The sequence below is a fragment of the Tiliqua scincoides genome, chromosome 12 (assembly GCF_035046505.1).
Source record: "Tiliqua scincoides isolate rTilSci1 chromosome 12, rTilSci1.hap2, whole genome shotgun sequence".
Taxonomy (NCBI): Eukaryota; Metazoa; Chordata; class Lepidosauria; order Squamata; family Scincidae; genus Tiliqua; species Tiliqua scincoides.
Window position 1 is genome coordinate 2,710,571 of NC_089832.1, and position 18,036 is coordinate 2,728,606.

An 18,036-nucleotide genomic window follows, 5' to 3' on the forward strand; every position below is an offset into this window, starting at 1 on the left:
GTGATTTACACAGACAGGCTAGTCCTAAACCACCATTTTTGAACGAGGAACCTGCAGAACCCACATCACCAGATGTTTTCTGTCCAAATGCAGCCAGGCTTTGCACCGTCAAGCCCCTATATACTATAGTTCCTGTTGGTAGCCAAGGTGTTATCAAACTCTAGTGAACTCCTTCGCATTCCACACACTCTCATCATGTGCCTTCATGAGGTTGGTCTGCAGATTTTCTGTTCCCAACCAAAGTCTCCCATCCAAAGTCAAAACTGCACATGAATCTGTTTAGCTTTCTTCAGGCAGACACTGGCTCAAGCACTAGACCACACTGCCAGCAGCCAATAGCTACCCAGGTGCCTTTCCCCTCCCTGCAACTGACCCCTTTTGGGCACCTGACTGTCAATGAACCTGGACTTCACACCCACCTCTGCCTTCCCATCCTTGATCTCCATGGGTTCCACTGGACCTTCTGCTTCTGCCTGACCAAATTCCATCCTCCCTCTCTCTGGCCTCCTGGGCCCCTGACTCCAGAACTGGACCGGAACCCCATGTTGGCCTGTGACCAATGATCTTTCTCCCTTTTAGACATCCTTTTAAGAGACGACCCCAGAAAACATGAGCAGCTTTCCATAACAGAGGACAATACAAGGTCCAAAAATGTGGATATCTGAGTTATGGATTTAATGCTTTAAAGTTTGAGTAGCTGGCTGAGAGAAAAACATAGCCGCATGACCTGAATCAAGTGAAGAGATATCCAGGAGATTTGGCAAAGCTTGCCCATAATTCCAGTACCAATCAGGGCATCAGGCACTTTGAAGTGCACACATCAAATCTAGAATCCAACATCCCCCTTTGACCTCGTTAACAAGGGGAATTGACAGACAGCTGCAGATGCACAGGAAAACAAGTTGAGCAAATGGGTCTTTCCTAGACTATGACATTAACATGGGCTGTGCATTTATTTCATTTTTTTATGCAGAAATAACATAGCTGCTCAACAAGCTGGTGCAAAAGAGAGTAGTAAAACTACAAGCACATTCTGGGTGGCTACTCCAGCCCTGAGTGGACACAAATTCTTCCATGGCTGTTTGAGGAACATGCAGCCAGGCATTCAAGTGCTGTCTGCTCCAACAGGCTGCAGATGTCCAAGGTCTCAGATGGACGTTTCTGCCAGCACCACGATCCCTTGTAGAATATAAGCTTCAGTCAGCACTGACCAGCGGTCCCCAAACTTACCTGGTTCACAACACCCCTGCAACCTCTTCTTCCTGGCTCAGTTGTGCAGCACCACCTTGAATATCACAAAACCTTGAGAAATCTAAAATGGTGGCACCTAAATCTTGCAAGATTTGTGAGATTCAAGATAGTAGCAACCAGAAGAACAGGTAGGGGGGCCACGAAAGACATCCCATAGTGCTACTATGACTGAACCACAATGCTCCAATGCAGTGCTTCTCAAACTTTTAGCACTGGGACCCACTTTTTAGAATGAGAATCTGTCATGACCCACCAAAAGTGATGTCATGACCAGTAGTGACATCATCAAGCAGGAAAATTTTTAACAACCCTAGGCTGCAATCCTACCCACACTTACCCAGGAGTAAGTCCCATTGACTATCATTGTTAAAAGCATATACATAGTAGCTTGTTAAAAGAACAGATCTGTCACACTTCCCCAAATGCAATCACATGCCATGGTAGGATCAAATCTAATATATTAAAAATAAAATATTGAAATGAATGGGGACCCACCTGAAATTGGTCTGCGACCAACCTAGTGGGTCCCGATGCTAAAAGTTTGAAAACCACTGTAATAGACCAAAAGCTGAAAAGTTACAGTCCACTTCATCAGATGTGAGGCTGAAAATCTCTGAAATTCTGACACTTAGCTGCAAAACTAGGTTAGATGCCCTTGAATCACATCTTTTATTTCACCAGGAAAATCGGGGCTTCCTTGTTAGTGTAAGAGATTCTCAAAAAGAGCTGAAAACCTTCACTTAAGTTCTCTTTTTAAAATTCTGAACATGCCAGATCTCTGAATGAACGTATGGACAAACTGAGAAGGCAGACAGTGGAGGCACAGGAAGAGATTGGATTAAAAAAAAATCAAATCAATTCAGAAGGATTAGGTTATAGTTGGTAATAGTCCTCCCTTCTTTTTTCAATGAATGTGCTCCTCTCCTCTCCAAGAAGCTGTGCTCAATAAAAGACAAGAGGAAGGTTACCATATGGAAGAAACAAAATAATGAAAGAAAAAGAGAGAGATCAGAATCTTTGCAGGAATTAAAAAAAAACAGGAAGCAGACTGACGCATATCAGTGCTCAAGTTAATTAAGGAAAGCAGAGAGCTGAGCTAACCAAAGAGACCCACCACCAATTCATGACGCCTTCCAGGAACAGGCAAACTGCAATTATGCCAAGAGCAAAGGGAAGCTGGCAATTAACAAAACACTACCTGCTTGGGGGAAGGGGGAACACACCTAGTCTCTCCCACAAAGATGCGGTGCAAACAAATGCTCAACCATCCTGCCTTACAGCAGATAGTTCCAGGGCAGGGAACGAGAACATAAAAATGTAACAAAGACATTTACAGCAAAATTAAGCTATTCAAACTAATCAGAAATACACAATCTAGCATCTACAAATAAGCTGAATGCCTCGCAGAACAGGTATGTTCCGAGGACTTGTTGGAAAGTCAAGAGAGAAGGAGTCTCCCATAACAGCAGGACAGGAAGTTTCACACCCTGGGGGCCAACACAGAGAAGGTTCCATCTTGCATTCTCATTAATGTCATACAGAGCAGGGCCTCACCCAAAGACCTAATGGGCGGGGAGACTTGTACGGCAGAAGGTGGTTTTCTTTATTTAGAAATATTTCTATTTATTTTATTTATTTTTTTATTTCTTAGATTTGTATTCCACCTTTCTCCCCAAGGACATCCAGGGCACCCTTCAAATTTAAAATACAAACAAAGTAAAATACAAACAAACATTTAAAATAAAAAAACAATTAAAAACAATTAAAACAAGATAAAATACATATCAACAGCAGATTAAAAGCATGCAGCTTTTATCCCACCTTTCTTGCCTATCAAGGTAATCTCAGGTGGCTTACCGCAAAAAAAAAAGAAGAAAATTTCAACTGCAATCAAGATGCAATCAAACAAAACAGCAACTAATTAGGCAACAGGTGCCCAAACAGAGGAGGGCAGAGATTGTACTTATTTTTTTAAAGTTATTTGAGAAATTATGTCCCACTGCCAATTCCAAGATGCTAAAAGTAGCTTCCATAATTGCATTATGCGTTGGTTAACGACGGGGATACACTGCCCGAAGACCATCGTTAACTGAAGATGCAGTTATATAAACAAGTACAGAGTGCACCAAAACCACCCTGCCAGCTGCTCACCTGAGTGGCCGTTCCTGGCTGACTGCTCCTGAAAGTGCCAGCTACTCCACCAGTCTAGTGTTGCCCCAGAAAAGTCACCCAATCACGTGGGGTCACCCAATATGACCCAATCAAATGGGGTCAGCACATGGGCCAGCTCAAGCAGGAATGCCATGGCAGAGTGGTTTCGGAGTGCTCTCGGTGGGCTTATTTGGGCTTGCTCTAGGTTCGACCACCAAGCGACTATTGTATTTGTGGTTCATCACTGGCCATATCATCACTAAGAGATGCGCACCTGTATTTGACACTGAAAAAGCAAACATGAAATAGTGGTACAGAAGACAACACTGCACTGGATGGACTAAGTTCTGATTCAAAAGTAAGGCCAGCACAGTTGCAAAATGTTATTTTATTTTAACCAGAGTGGAGCACATATAGCCGAGGATATAAATCCACTGCAAGACAGACCAACGCTTATAAAACCCAAGAGCGAGATGCTGCCACAGGAAATTGAATGGATGGCAGATGAAGAGATGCAGAAGGTCTCCCAGGCTCTGCAAGCCTCCCCAGAATAAAACTTGGGTAATAAAAGAGAGACACGGCCATTTCTGCAGACGTGTTTACAGCCGAACACAGGAGGCACCCCAAATGAACGGTTTCCTGCTCCGCCATTAATTAAAGGCAGGCTTCCTCTGGAACAGAAACGATTATCCTCGTTTGAAAATAGACGAGACTGATCTCAAACGTCCCTGGACATGCCACCGACAGCAGCCAGCATGGGCCGGGACAGCAATTTGCAACCTTTTTCATCTCACAGCACAGTAACAATAACACGGCACAGTAACGGGGTATTTGAGGGACTGCCTCCTTCCCTACAATCCTGCCCGTGGCTCTTAGATCATCTGGGGGGCCCTTTTGACTGTGCCGCCACTAAGAGATGTGAGAGGGGCGGCGGCCAGGAAGAGGGCCTTCTCGGTGGTGGCCCCCGAACTGTGGAATACCCTCCCCTTAGAACTGAGAACTGCTCCCTCGTTGCTAACGTTTCGGCGTGGACTGAAGACCTTTTTATTGCAAAAAGCTTTTAATTGTTGACAGGCTGGCTGGCGTTCTTGCTTTTTATATGAAAATCCACGGGGTTTGTTTTTAGATTTTTTAATTATTGTAAATTGTTTTTAATGATTGTTTTTAATGTTGTATTTTTAAAGTGTTGTGAGCCACCTTGTGTGCCCGTTGGGCAAAAAGGCGGGGTATAAATTAATAAAATAATAATAATAATAACAAGGCACTGTCAAAAAAACCTGAGGGTGTGCCCTAACAATTAACAAGGCACACTGTGTGCTGCCGGTTCACATTTCCCCAATGAGGGGCTCACCCCCAATGACTCCCCCCCAAACTCCTGCAGCACCCGCAGACCATTCACAGCACACAGGTTGAAAATTCACTAGGCTATGACTTCAGCCCATCCTGAGCTCTCGGGGGTGCATTGTTCATTTGATACTTAACATCCTGTACTCTGCATGAGAAACAAGCACACCTGGGAAATTTCAGGCTGGAGAATGAAAGAACAGCCAGGCAGGATGAGGCCCAAAGATTCATTGGGCCTCCTCCTCCCACAGTGACCAACCAGTTTCTCATGCCCCTTCCCTCCCCAAACACCTGGAAGCAGGCCTTCATCTCCCAGAGGTAATCTTCTTTGTTAAAGAGAAAAGCAAAATTAGATCCCTCCACCTGATTTTTCCCAGAGACTCAGGACTTGGGACTCAGAGGCCTGAGTTACTTGGGACTCTGCTGTTGTCAAGAAGCATTAGCTGAACCCAACTGAATTCCAGCAGCCAGACGTTAAGTGATGAGAAAGAACAGGTAAGAATTCAGGGCACAGCAAACTGCCGATTAATATTCATATATATTTTAACCCTAAAGAGCAAGATGGAAAAGTGCTGAGGGAATATATAATTCAGGAGGACTACTTTGTACTCATTTGCTACCACCAACTCAGTGGGGGTCCCTCCTCACAATTTCTGACATTTCAGAAACAGATGTACTCATTAGGGAAATTTTGAACCAAAAAAGGGCTTTTATGTAAAGCACGAGAGCTACGTTTCTTCCAAAGAAAAGGAGGACTTCTTGGTGGGCTTCAGGAAGAAACTGGTCAGTCCAAAGGGACAAGAGCACATGCAGAAACTGTCCTTCTCTTTGCATGTGACATGCTTTCAAGGTTGGCCACCAAACACGCAAGACACATTTCACAAAGGCCCTGGGAGTCCAAAGCAAATTCCTAGAAGGGAGATCTAACAGCTACTACAAGCCACGAGGGCCACGGAACCAACATGTTTAGACACAATATATAGTCAGTTCTCATTATCCACTGGGGTTAAGCTCCTGGAAAACCCAGCAGATACCAAATCGCTGAACCTATGGAGAAATGCGGTTGGGGGAAATCAAACTAGCAACCCTTTTTATCATGATGACCACAGCCTCAGGAAGTGATTGATGCAGTACATGGGGAGGGGTAGCTAACCTGGTCAGATAGCTTCGGGATGGCTGCTGTGGATTCAAAAGGGCCACTAATAGATGAGAACAGTGAACGAATGGTGCAAGGTAAGTTAAACGTGTGTTCCTGCAGGGAAGCAAATCCGCAAGAACAGAATGTGTGTTTACAAAGGATTTACTATATCTCCACAAAGACCAGTTGTACCAGAGCAATGGGGGGAGGGGGGAGAAAGGCTTTTGCCTTCTATTCTTGGACTTTTTGGCAGAACCTGGTTGGCCACTAAGGAAAGAACAGGAACGTAGGCACAAGGGACCTTCATGCTGGTCGTAACGGACTGGAAAAGGTGCACAAGAAAGCAAACAGAATTATTGGGTTGGGACACCTCCCTTATGAGGAAAGCCTGCAGCATTTTGGGTCTTCAGTTTAGAAAAAAGGCACCTAAGGAGGGACATGTTTGAGACATACAAAATGATGCAGGGGCGGATAGAGGGAAGTACTTTTTCCTTCCATACAAAACCAGAAACAGGGGACATCCATCAAAATTGAACATTGGGAGAGTTAGAACAGACAAAGTATTTCCTTACTCAGCGCGCAATTAGTCTGCGGAACTCCTTGCCACAGGATGTGGTGATGGCATCTGGCCTAGATGCCACGAAAAGGGGATTGGACAGATTTCTGGAAGAAAAACCCATCACAGGTTACAAACCTTGAGGGGTATGTGCAACCACCTGGTTTTAGAAGCAGGCTACCTCAGAAGGTGAGGTGCAAGGGAATGGCACCAGGATGGAGGTCTCTTGTTGGCTTGTGTGCTTCATGAAGTACCTGCTGGGCCACTGTGGGATAGAGGAAGGTGGACTAGATGGGTCTTCGGCCTGATACAGCAGGGTTGATGTTCTTATGGCCCATCAGCGTGCCTTCATGTTCTCATGACTTGGGTCCCAACTGCTGCCTACAGCAGTACTTTAAAAATTGGTGGGGCACCAGAAACAGATCTGCCAGCACTGTACACTGGGGGCATCTTCAGACTATGGGGGCCTCTCTGTAGCCCTTAGCACATCAATACCTGCTCTCTCCCTTGGCGCCTGCGTGAGTGGCATCAGAGTGACTCTACTGACATGCCAAAGCGTGAAGAGGCTGTCCACGACAAGGATTCTCTGCAAGGGATGGTGCTCTCAGAATCACTAACATGTTCAGAGATGCAGAAATAATTCCCCCATAACTGCAGCAATGATGCTCTCAGGATCAAGGCCTTCTGGAAGGCAGAAAGAGCCACTGTGATCAGGACTCATTTCTAGGTAAATTTGCATGGGATTAGGACTCTAATGGAACAACATGAGCTACATACCATCACTTAGGTACCCCTTGGGAAAGTTGACGGCATAGACAGACAATAACACATAAGCCCCTAGGCATGTTTCTCAGTTTGCCTTCTGCTAAGCTGTCTAGGAACATGCAAGTTGCAGTCAACTTGTCAATGCAGCCAGGACCCCCGCAATGTGCAGAGCTCAGTCAAACCCATTCCCACCCTGAAATGAAGCTCAGTCACACAGGTAGAATCTCTGCAGGCTCACACTCCAGTGACAGTGATGGATTTCGTTTCTGAGTGCCTGCAAAGCATCCACAGAAAATGCCTGCAGTTTATTATAATCTGACAAGGACTGAACCCTCTCTCTCTCTCTCTCTCTCCCGCCCCCCCCAAACACTCAAGGGGCTCTTCAGCCTGTCACACCAAAGTCCCGTCTGTTTGCCTCTCTTATTCTGGCACCCGTGAAACCAGAAGGCAGGTGTGTGCACTGCTTACACTTCACCACAACTGTGCGAACTGTGGGTACACAGTAAAAGGGAAGAAGCGCTCCATTTCCCCCAAAGGTCTATTTGCCACCAACAGAAGGTCCCCTTCTCACACACAGTGGGGGACAAAAGCAGAAAGTTTATCATATGGGGAAGAGCCATCTAGTGCGCTTCTGGCCTAGATCTGTGGACATCCCCAAGGATCCAGAAGCGGATCGTAACCTGACTTGCTGCCATTTTGTTTTGATGCTCGTGCTTGTGCTGTCCGAACAGCAGCCAGGTCTCAGGGTCTTCCATGAGATTAATCCAGCTGGAGACTCTGGCTTCCAAAGGGGTGCTTGGGCCAAGACCACAGTCTTCTGCTGGGCTCCTCAGACTCCTCTCATTCACCTGCTTTTCTGTGTTTGGAAAACACCACACAAGGCAGGTGGAAGGAACATGACACGACCAAAACGAAGCCTAACAGGTGGCTCCAGAATCCCTCCAAGCAAGCTGAACAGAGCAATTTGAACTTAGTCAAAATGGGCTATGAGCCACAGTGGTTAGAGCAGCAGTGTTCAACCAGTGTGCTGTGACACACTGATCTGTTGCAAATGGTGCAGCCATGCTGCAGGAGTGAGGGAGGGTCATCTATTAGTAGGGCCATTGAGGACTATGAGTCCCCTTCTGGCAACACAGTGTGCCCCGTCAATTGTCTAGAAAGGTATGGTGTGCCTTGACCATTTTAGTGCCTTATCAGTGTGCCAGGAGAAGAAAAGGATTGAAAATTGCTGGGCTAGAGTATCAGGGTGGGAGCCAGGAGTCTCAGATTCACCTTTCGGCACCGACTCCTGTAAATTACCTAGGCCAACACACATATTGCCATCTTAAAAGTTAGGCCTATTCCTAGGTATATTGGGGTGCGATTCCAAAAATGGCATCAGTTTTGCCCCATCACATCTAGTTTCGACGATACAGCACAGCCTCCTTTATGAATGGTTCAAGAAGCTTCCTCGCAAGGAAGCCATCTACGTAGGCTACCTCACAAGGAAGCTGCTTGAGCCTTTCACTAATGAGGCTACGCCGTATCTACAAAACTAGACGTGATGGGGCAAAACTGATGCCATTTTTGGAATCAGTGCCCCAAATCCATATAATACCACCATAAATTTTGAAAAAAGATTTCCTGACCCTTAGTTTCACAGGCCTGTGTTATGTACTGAATGAAGGGACTTTCTCGTGGCGGTAGATTCTGGTTAATACACTCTCTGGCAAACCCCCCCACACACACCTACAATGGGGAGAAAAAAAACACCCTATCATTTTCTCCACATCAGTCCACACCTTATAAACTCCTATTATGTCACCATCACATCAGTGGTCCTTCTAAATTTTCCCTCTTCCTCCAGTTGCCGAAAACAGAAGGAGAAGCCACGCATCCAAGCACGGCCTGCACATGTGCACATACTGAAGGGTTTCAGGTGTGTCGCAGGTACCCAGGGCTCATTTCAAAGCCTCCATGCCGCCACGTCCTTGGACGGCCAGCTGCCCTTGCTGCCAATCCTGAAAGCGGGAGAGCTTCTGCTCCAGATCCTGCCATAATCCTCGTGAGTGCCTGCCAGGAGACGGGGCCATATGCTCGCACTGCAGTCATTCATCATCACGACAGATCGGAGTTCCCAAAGAAAGCAGTCTTGTCCCCGTGCCAGAATCCAGGCTCGAGTCCTTTCAGAAGGGCTGGCGTACGTCCGACACAGTCCCATTCAGGACTGGGAAAATATTTCAGATTTTTTGGGGGGAGGCACAGCCACTTTGGAGGAATTGTTGGCATCCACGCCCGGAGTGACTGCCTGGTGCGGGACTGAACAAATGCTTCGCATTCCAAGGTGCCAGCATCACATTTCAAAGCACACCCGCCCTGCGCATTCATTCATCATCCGGGCAGTGTGTATAAACACCCTTAAAACGCATCAAGGTAGCTTTGACAGTACGAAAGGGCCCCCCCCCACCAGCCTTTCTGAAAGAAAAAGGAGAACAGCTGGGGCCATTAATTCAGGCACACTTAAACTATTTGGGGAAAAGAAAGCGGGGGGAGCCTCTCTCTTTCATATAACGGTGTAATTTACTAATTTATGTAAAATGGCTGTTGTCGCCTTTGGAAATTTTACCCACAATTATTCTTCAGCTCAAGATTTTTTCTCTTTGTCTCACACACACATGTGCACACATCCCATCCCATCCAGTAGACTCAGACTGATTGGCCTTAAAAATTCACCCCCAAATCAGAGGAGAGGAGCAAGGGGGAAAAAAAACACATAGCAAAAGTTGTGCAAACTTAAGATGCAAACTGACCCACTCAGATCCATTTACCGGCACTTTGCACTTCTTCAGTGCCTTGATCCACAACCGGGTCAGATCAAAGTGTTTGTCTAGTTCTCTCTCCCACTTCCCACCGGGGCCAAGCAGGTGCCTTCAGGAAGTCCACAAGCAGGACATGGAAGCAAAGCCCTCTTCTGCTATTACTTCCCAGCAGCTGGCATATGGAGGTAGAGTGCCTCTGAACTTGGAAGTTCCACCTGGCGCTCGTAGCTATTGATACGCTTCTCCTCTTTCATGAATTTCTCTAAACCCATTTGAAGTTATCTAAGACAACAGCCACCACACACACACAACATCAGCTCTGAGAAGATGGAAGGTGATGGGCCAGTCCTCCCAAAGTATGCCATCAACAAATGCCACTGGTCAAAACTACCACTGCCCACACAGACAACTAGCATTCTATTAACCTTCAGGCTTCCAGTGACAAATTCTCTGATAGCGTTCTTCCTCTAAAGCAGCAACAAGCCCTTTACCACATGAACCAAAATACAGAAGCAGGTCTGGCTCATCCATGAGGCCAATTGAAGCTGCTGCCTCAGGTAGCAGGCTGGCCAGAGACACCCACTTCTGTTAACTGAGCCTCCTCCTCCCACGTCCTGAATTGGAAATGGGGACAATGTCCCCTGGAGAAGGGGACAATGTGGAAGTGTGGAGGAGAGAAGGGCAGTGGCCAAGAGTGCCAGAAAAAAGTCTGGTGGGGCAGGGGTAGAATTTGGCATGCTGCATCAGGCACCAGGAGGCCTTAGACCAGCTCAGGGTTGAAGCATGATAAAATAACATTTCCCCCCACCTCCACCTTTCCAGAGTATTTTACTGGAAACTTTCCTAGTTTCTTTTGTAGGAAACTGCCTGTCTTATTCCAGACCAGTGTTTCTCAACCAGTGGTACGGGTATCACCAGTGGTACTTGACGTGGTGTCTGGGTTTACTCACAGGACTCCGGGGCACCTGCCACCCAACAGCGACACCAGGAACATGACACAACAAAGAGTGGTAGGAGGTTTGGCAGGCAGAGTGCTTTTCCATGCTCAAAAATGCCCTCCTGTCCACCCTCTTACTGGTGTTTGTTGTATCACATCTGGCCTCCCAGCCCAGAAGTAACTGGTAATGATGTCATCACCAGTTACTTCTGGTGGTATTTCAAATAGGTGAACCATGTGAAGTGGTACAGCAGAGGACAAACCTTGAGAGACACTGTTCGAGACTCATCAGCCTGGAATACCTGTGAACAGGTATTCTGTGAACAGGAATACCTGTCTTCAACACAGGTCTGAGATCTCAACTCCCTTTTAAATGTGGCTTGGAGAGAACAGGAGACAAGGGTGACTCTTTTTAACCCATCTTATAACTCAGTGGCTCTCAAACTTTTTTGCACCAGGACACGCTTTTTAGAATCATAATCTGTCACTTCTGTACTGCAGCGAGTCGGGGACTCTCCGGTTACAAAAGGAGAGGAAACTGAACGCTTTCCACATGCGCTGCCTCCGACGCATCCTCGGCATCACCTGGCAGGACAAAGTTCCAAACAACACAGTCCTGGAATGTGCTGGAATCCCTAGCACATATGCACTGCTGAAACAGAGACGCCTGTGTTGGCTCAGTCATGTCGTGAGAATGGATGATGGCCGGAACCCAAAGGATCTCCTCTATGGAGAACTTGTGCAAGGAAAGCGCCCTACAGGTAGACCACAGCTGCGATACAAGGACATCTGCAAGAGGGATCTGAAGGCCTTAGGAATGGACCTCAACAGGTGGGAAACCTTGGCCTCTGAGCGGCCCGCTTGGAGGCAGGCTGTACAGCATGGCCTTTCCCAGTTTGAAGAGACACTTGGCCAACAGACTGAGGCAAAGAAGGAAGGCCCATAGCCAGGGAGACAGACCAGGGACAGACTGCACTTGCTCCCGGTGTGGAAGGGATTGTCACTCCCGAATCGGCCTTTTCAGCCACACTAGACGCTGTTCCAGAACCACCTTTCAGAGCGCGATACCATAGTCTTTCGAGACTGAAAGTTGCCAACAATCTGTCAGGACCCACCAGAAATGATGTCATTAACTTGGAAGTGATGTCATGGCCAGGAGTGACATAATCAATGTAGGCTTCAAACCTAAGCCACAATCAGCCAAAGGCCCCATGACACAGCACAATCTTGCTGTTATTTTGCATAGCTCAGAATTCAAACGTTCCAGCTGCAAAGTCAAAGCAGACCTGGATCCTTCTCTAACCACACAGCCCTACCCCCCCCTTCCAGCATCTCATCTGTCCACCTATTCAGGGCAAAGCACCAGACCTCTCTCCCACCAGGAGACAATTCTACCCAACAGCCCAGTACCCTGTATTTTCAACTCTGAATTTTCAATGGCAGCTGAGCTAGATGCTACACGACCCACCTGAAACTGGCTCATGACCCACCTAGTGGGTCCCAACCCACAGTTTGAGAAATGGTGTTATAACCCAAAGGTTTTTGCAAGCAAGTAGGAGTTCCGTAAGCTTGTGAATAGTATCCCCTTATGAAAGATGCAGAATTTAGATTTTTAGTTCTGAAAATATTGATTTGAACCAGTGCTTTGTGTGTCATTTGTTCTCCTTGTGGGATGCATTCACGTGCCTAGGACAAAAATATCCCTTGCAGACACCTTTTCATTCAGAGGTGTTTTCACTGACACACTAACAAGTCACCGATTAGGCTAACAGCTCAGCAAGGGAACAGTCGCTTTTGCCCACATGCACCGGAGATGCAAACCATGCTCTCCCCACCTGAAGAGCCAAGCTGACATCTCAATTTGCAGCAAGGTCTAGGAAGGGGACAGAGCCCTCTGAGACCCAGATCTCATCTGATAGTCAGGGCAACTTAATTAGCTTTCATTGGCCATACATAGTCAAGGCCAGATGTCAGAAGGGACAGCCCCGGATCACAGGAAATGAAGGGCTAGAATTGCAAAAGAACCACCAGGTCTTGTTGGCTCCCAGCGCAAGAACTGGAGGACAAGTCCACCATGGATCCCGGCAGGGATCAGGACTGGGAGAGAAAGGGCACCCTGAGGAACCCCCCCCCCCAGACCAAGCCCTAGGACAGTGATGGCAAACCTATGACATGCGTGTCAAAGGCCTTGACATTTTGGGTGACACACCGGCAACCAACACCCAACAACAACTGAGTTTTACTTTTGTAATTATTTGGCACTTCTTTATGTAATACCACACATGACTGGACTGTATCTTTAAGAAAATAAATGAATATGTGAATAAGAAGCGGAATAAGAATAGGGGAATAAGAATAGGCCCTCGGTTTGGCTGTACTTGTCGTAAGAGGCGACTAAACAGCCACCGGGTACATGGGACTCGTCAGCCTGGGAAGGCAGCTCACCTGAGAGAAGGAAAACTCTGATCCCAAACCTCCGCTGCCTTGTGGCTACATCCAGTTATGGAAAAGGCTTCAGGAGTCAACCTCGAGGCAAAATCCGGAGCCGGAGCGACTAAGATGATTACGGGGCTGGGGCACCTTCCTTATGAGGAAAGGCTACGGCGTTTGGGCCTCTTCAGCCTAGAAAAGAGACGCTTGAGGGGGGACATGATTGAGACATACAAAATTATGCAGGGGATGGACAGAGTGGATAGGGAGATGCTCTTTACACTCTCACATAATACCAGAACCAGGGGACATCCACTAAAATTGAGTGTTGGGCGGGTTAGGACAGACAAAAGAAAATATTTCTTTACTCAGCGTGTGGTCGGTCTGTGGAACTCCTTGCCACAGGATGTGGTGCTGGCGTCTAGCCTAGACGCCTTTAAAAGGGGATTGGACGAGTTTCTGGAGGAAAAATCCATTATGGGGTACAAGCCATGATGAGTATGCACAACCTCCTGATTTTAGGAATGGGTTAAGTCAGAATGCCAGATGTAGGGGAGGGCACCAGGATGAGGTCTCTTGTTATCTGGTGTGCTCCCTGGGCATTTGGTGGGCCGCTGTGAGATACAGGAAGCTGGACTAGATGGGCCTATGGCCTGATCCAGTGGGGCTGTTCTTATGTTCTTAAGAGACCTCATCCTGGTGCCCTCCCTTGCATTGGCATTCTGACATAACCCATTTCTAAAATCAGGAGGTTGCTCATAGAAATCATGGCTTGTACCCCGTAATGGATTTTTCCTCCAGAAACTTGTCCAATCCCCTTTTAAAGGCGTCCAGGCTAGACGCCATCACCACATCCTGTGGCAAGGAGTTCCACAGACTAACCACACGCTAAGTAAACAAATATTTTCTTTTGTCTGTTCTAATTCTCCCAACACTCAATTTTAGTGGATGTCCCCTGGTTCTGGTGTTAGAGTGTAATGAGCATCTCCCTATCCACTCTGTCCATCCCCTGCATAATTTTGTATGTCTCAATCATTGGCTATACCTTTTGCTAGAATGGTTTTACAGGTAGTAATATGAGAGCTGGACCATAAGGAGGGCTCAGCTCCAAAGAATAGATGCTTTTGATTTATGGAGAAGACTTTTGAGAGAGTCCCCTGGACTGCAAGGAGATCAAATCAGTCAATCCTACAATAAATCTACCCCGACTGTTCATTGGAAGGACAGATGCTGAAGGTGAAGCTTAAATACTTTGGTCACCTCATGAGAAGGGAGGACTCTTAAGAAAGAGACCCTGATGCTGGGAAAAATTGAAAAAGGGGAAGGGGATGGCAGAGGATGAGATGGTTAGATAGCGTCACAGAGGCAATGAACATGAATACGGACAAACTCCAGAAGTTAGTGGTAGACAGGGAGGCCGGGCGTGCTGTGGTCTATGGAGTCACAAAGAGCTGGACACAACTTAACAACAATTTGATATAATAAAGATATGTCCATGTGGTTTATTTCATTGCATTCTGCATTAAATTGTGCATGGAATGGTATATAACATGATGGCTCTATTTGAAAATACAAAGATTTTTCACAATTTTAGCCAGTAGTGTTGTCACCACCACCCTAAGAGTATCACCAGGTGTACTCTCCACACACCCCCACATCCTCCTAGTGACACCACTGATTCCCCAGCCTGAATGGACCTGAAATTGGAAATGGATCTGAATGAAGAGTTTGCAAAACACCCCAAGATTCCGCTTTAAAAGCAAGCTCCACTGCAGACGGCGTCCCATCCACAGGACGTTAACTTCGTCATTTCCATGTAAAGCTACAGTGATCTACAGGAGTTAATCTGAGCGGAAGCTGTGCTGAAGGGCTGCCTGCATTATTACAGTTGCTGGAGAAACCGGAATTAATGCAAAGGATGGCACTCGGAGGCCTAATCCATTTGATGTAAATCAATGCATTGCACATTTAAATGGCTCTGCTTTCTTTCAGAAAAGTACATTGAAGTGATTCATTAGCCACTGCGCTCTTCACGAGAAACCGAGCAATTCTCTTCGGCATGCTGGAGCATCTCCGGTACTCAAATTTAAAAACCAATCAAGTCTACTAATACCTTCCCTCTTGTAGCCATTTACATCGCCAGAGAACACAATTCTTGACAATTCTGGTTTAAATGAATGAGGGGCAAATTAACCTCCACTAATATCCAAGGAATCAAAACCTGAAATGAGCAGCTCAACTACCGCCAAGACTTCGTTTTTGGGTTGTTGTTTTTTTTGAAACCCTACCCATTATTCTCTTGAGTGCAAACGATATCTGATAATTTAATATAACACACTGCCAAACAGATCACAAGCTATAAATATGAATCTTCCCCTACAGCTCAGATGCATTTCAATGGCATTGCAAGCAATCATTTACACTGCCGCTTTAAAATTTATAATATCCCAGGAAGGCACCAAAGAATGTCGCTTGATGTACAGAAAAAGCGTTTCAGCCAAGCGTTCGAAAAGCGTTGCTTATGCGTGGAGACACCCTCTGCTCCTAAATCAAGACTGGCACGAAATGACAGATTGGATGAAATGGAACATAATGAGTAATCCGTGCTCGCTTGGAGTAGCCAGCAAATTCCAGGGATGTCTCTTCCTGCAATGCAAGGCTTTGACTTGTACATGGATGCAAACCAGCCAAGAGGTTCTGCTCGCACCAAACAGTAGTGTTTAAACGCAGCGCTAAATAATTAATCCCACAATCAGGTTACCACAAGGAGGAAAGACGGGCACTGCCCATCACAGCTTAGGGGGTCAGGTGACAGCCATAAGCTTCAGTATGCAGACATTGAATGGGCTCTCTTAGCCCGTGGCTTCATGCTCTTCGTCATTGTAGTGGGCCTTTAGGATCCATGGGGAATCAGTTCCCAAACCCCCTGTGGATACAGATTTCTATGGATAATAGAATCCACAGGGAGGGTCTCAAGGACCTCCTGGACGCAAATAGATGTGTCTTCCGTTGTGTCCAAGAGGTCCTTGAGGCCCTCCAGATGCATGCTTGATGTTGAGCCAAATTCACAGATACCGAACCCACGGACAAGGAAGACCCATTGTACACAAAGCCTTCAACAGCAAGCTTCAGGGTCATAAACAACTCTTCACCAAGCTGGACACGCTTCTGCACTCTTGGGCATGTTCTCTGCTCACAGGCTTCCATGACTGTTGGGGATGGAACAGACACATCCCAACCCTAGCATCTGGCCCTGAGTGAAGCTACGCAAATTAAGGGCCCAGTCCTATTCAACTTCCCAGCGCTGATGCAGCCACAATGCAACCGCAAGGCAAAGGAACAAACCTCAGACCAGCACAGACTGGCAGCAGACAGTAGTAAAGCTAGGGCACTTGAGACCCACACATTTTTAACACCCCCACTGCCCCCATACACTACACTTCCTCCACCTCAGAAGGCCTCCTCAAGGCACTGCCAATGTTTGGCAAAACAAGAAGTGATTTTCAGTGGCCTTTGGAAGCCCAGGGAGGGAGCCTCCTGGAGGCCTTAGAAAGGCACCCCCTTAACACTCTCCCAAGGCATGGAATCCAGGCCAACTGACCCCACCAGCCCCATCCCTTAGCTACCTACGGACTGCAGCTCTCCAGGGGTTCAGATGGGAATTTCTCTCTGCCACACCTTGAGATGGTGCTGGGTCTCTAAAAAAAATAATAATAATAATGGGCAGAACATCAAAGGTCAGCAGTGGTTTCCACCCACTAGCAGAGGCAGTTGCAGGAAGGGGGGGGCAGAGGAATCCCCCCCCAGCAGAGACAATTGCTCCCTGCACCCCACAAGAGAGATAAGGTGGGGACAAGCAGTGTCACCTGTCCACACACTTCCCCCTCCTTCACAGATCCTTCCCCCGTTAACAGTTTGCAAAGAAAGAAACTGCAAACAAGAACAATTCCACGAAGGTGCACAAAGGGGGAGATAATTTTGGCTTAGATCAGAAAGAGGAGGTCCTGCCCCTAATAGAGAGAGGAAAGTGTAGAGAGTTGGTTTACATACAGCAGTTTCATCAGCAATTTAAAAAAAAAAAACACAGGAAAACATCAGAGATCACGCGCCTGCCAAGTTCAGGTTAAGACCCCTCAAAAACACCATCGGACCAATACAGCACATAGTAAGGCAGGCCTGGCACATCTCTGTACTAGCCCCAGGCTGTTTGCCTCTCTGCAACATACAGCAGCAGGCATCCCATAGTAAAGGAGCAGGTGGGGTAGACCCTTTGACTGACCTCTTATGGTTGGCAACCTTCAGTCTCAAAAGACTATGGTATAAGCCTACAGCACCTGGTACTCCCAGGCGGTCTCCCATCCAAGTGCTAACCAGGCCTGACCCTGCTTAGCTTCCGAGATCAGATGAGATCAGGCATGTGCAGGGTATGGAGGTACATTTCAGCCCTCTTGGAAAGATGACTCCAATTATGATCACTATATCTCCATTAAGAACTATATGGATGCAGAAATCTATAGGCCAAGGTTCACAATAGTCTCCAGATCAGGCCGGATTGGCCTTTTCAGCCACACTAGACGCTGTGCCAGAACCACCTTTCAGAGCGCGATACCATAGTCTTTCGAGACTGAAGGTTGCCAATACCAAGATCAGGGTATTTGAACACTGA

The 18,036-nt window shown here is 46.9% G+C and overlaps 1 protein-coding gene and 1 pseudogene across 1 annotated transcript in view; both read right to left on the minus strand.

The window, feature by feature from the left end:
• Positions 1-18,036, minus strand: part of HS6ST2 (heparan sulfate 6-O-sulfotransferase 2) — a 147,821-nt gene that overhangs the window by 117,353 nt on the left and 12,432 nt on the right. The window lies entirely within an intron of this gene.
• On the minus strand, positions 17,693-17,808 carry LOC136663348 (5S ribosomal RNA; annotated as a pseudogene).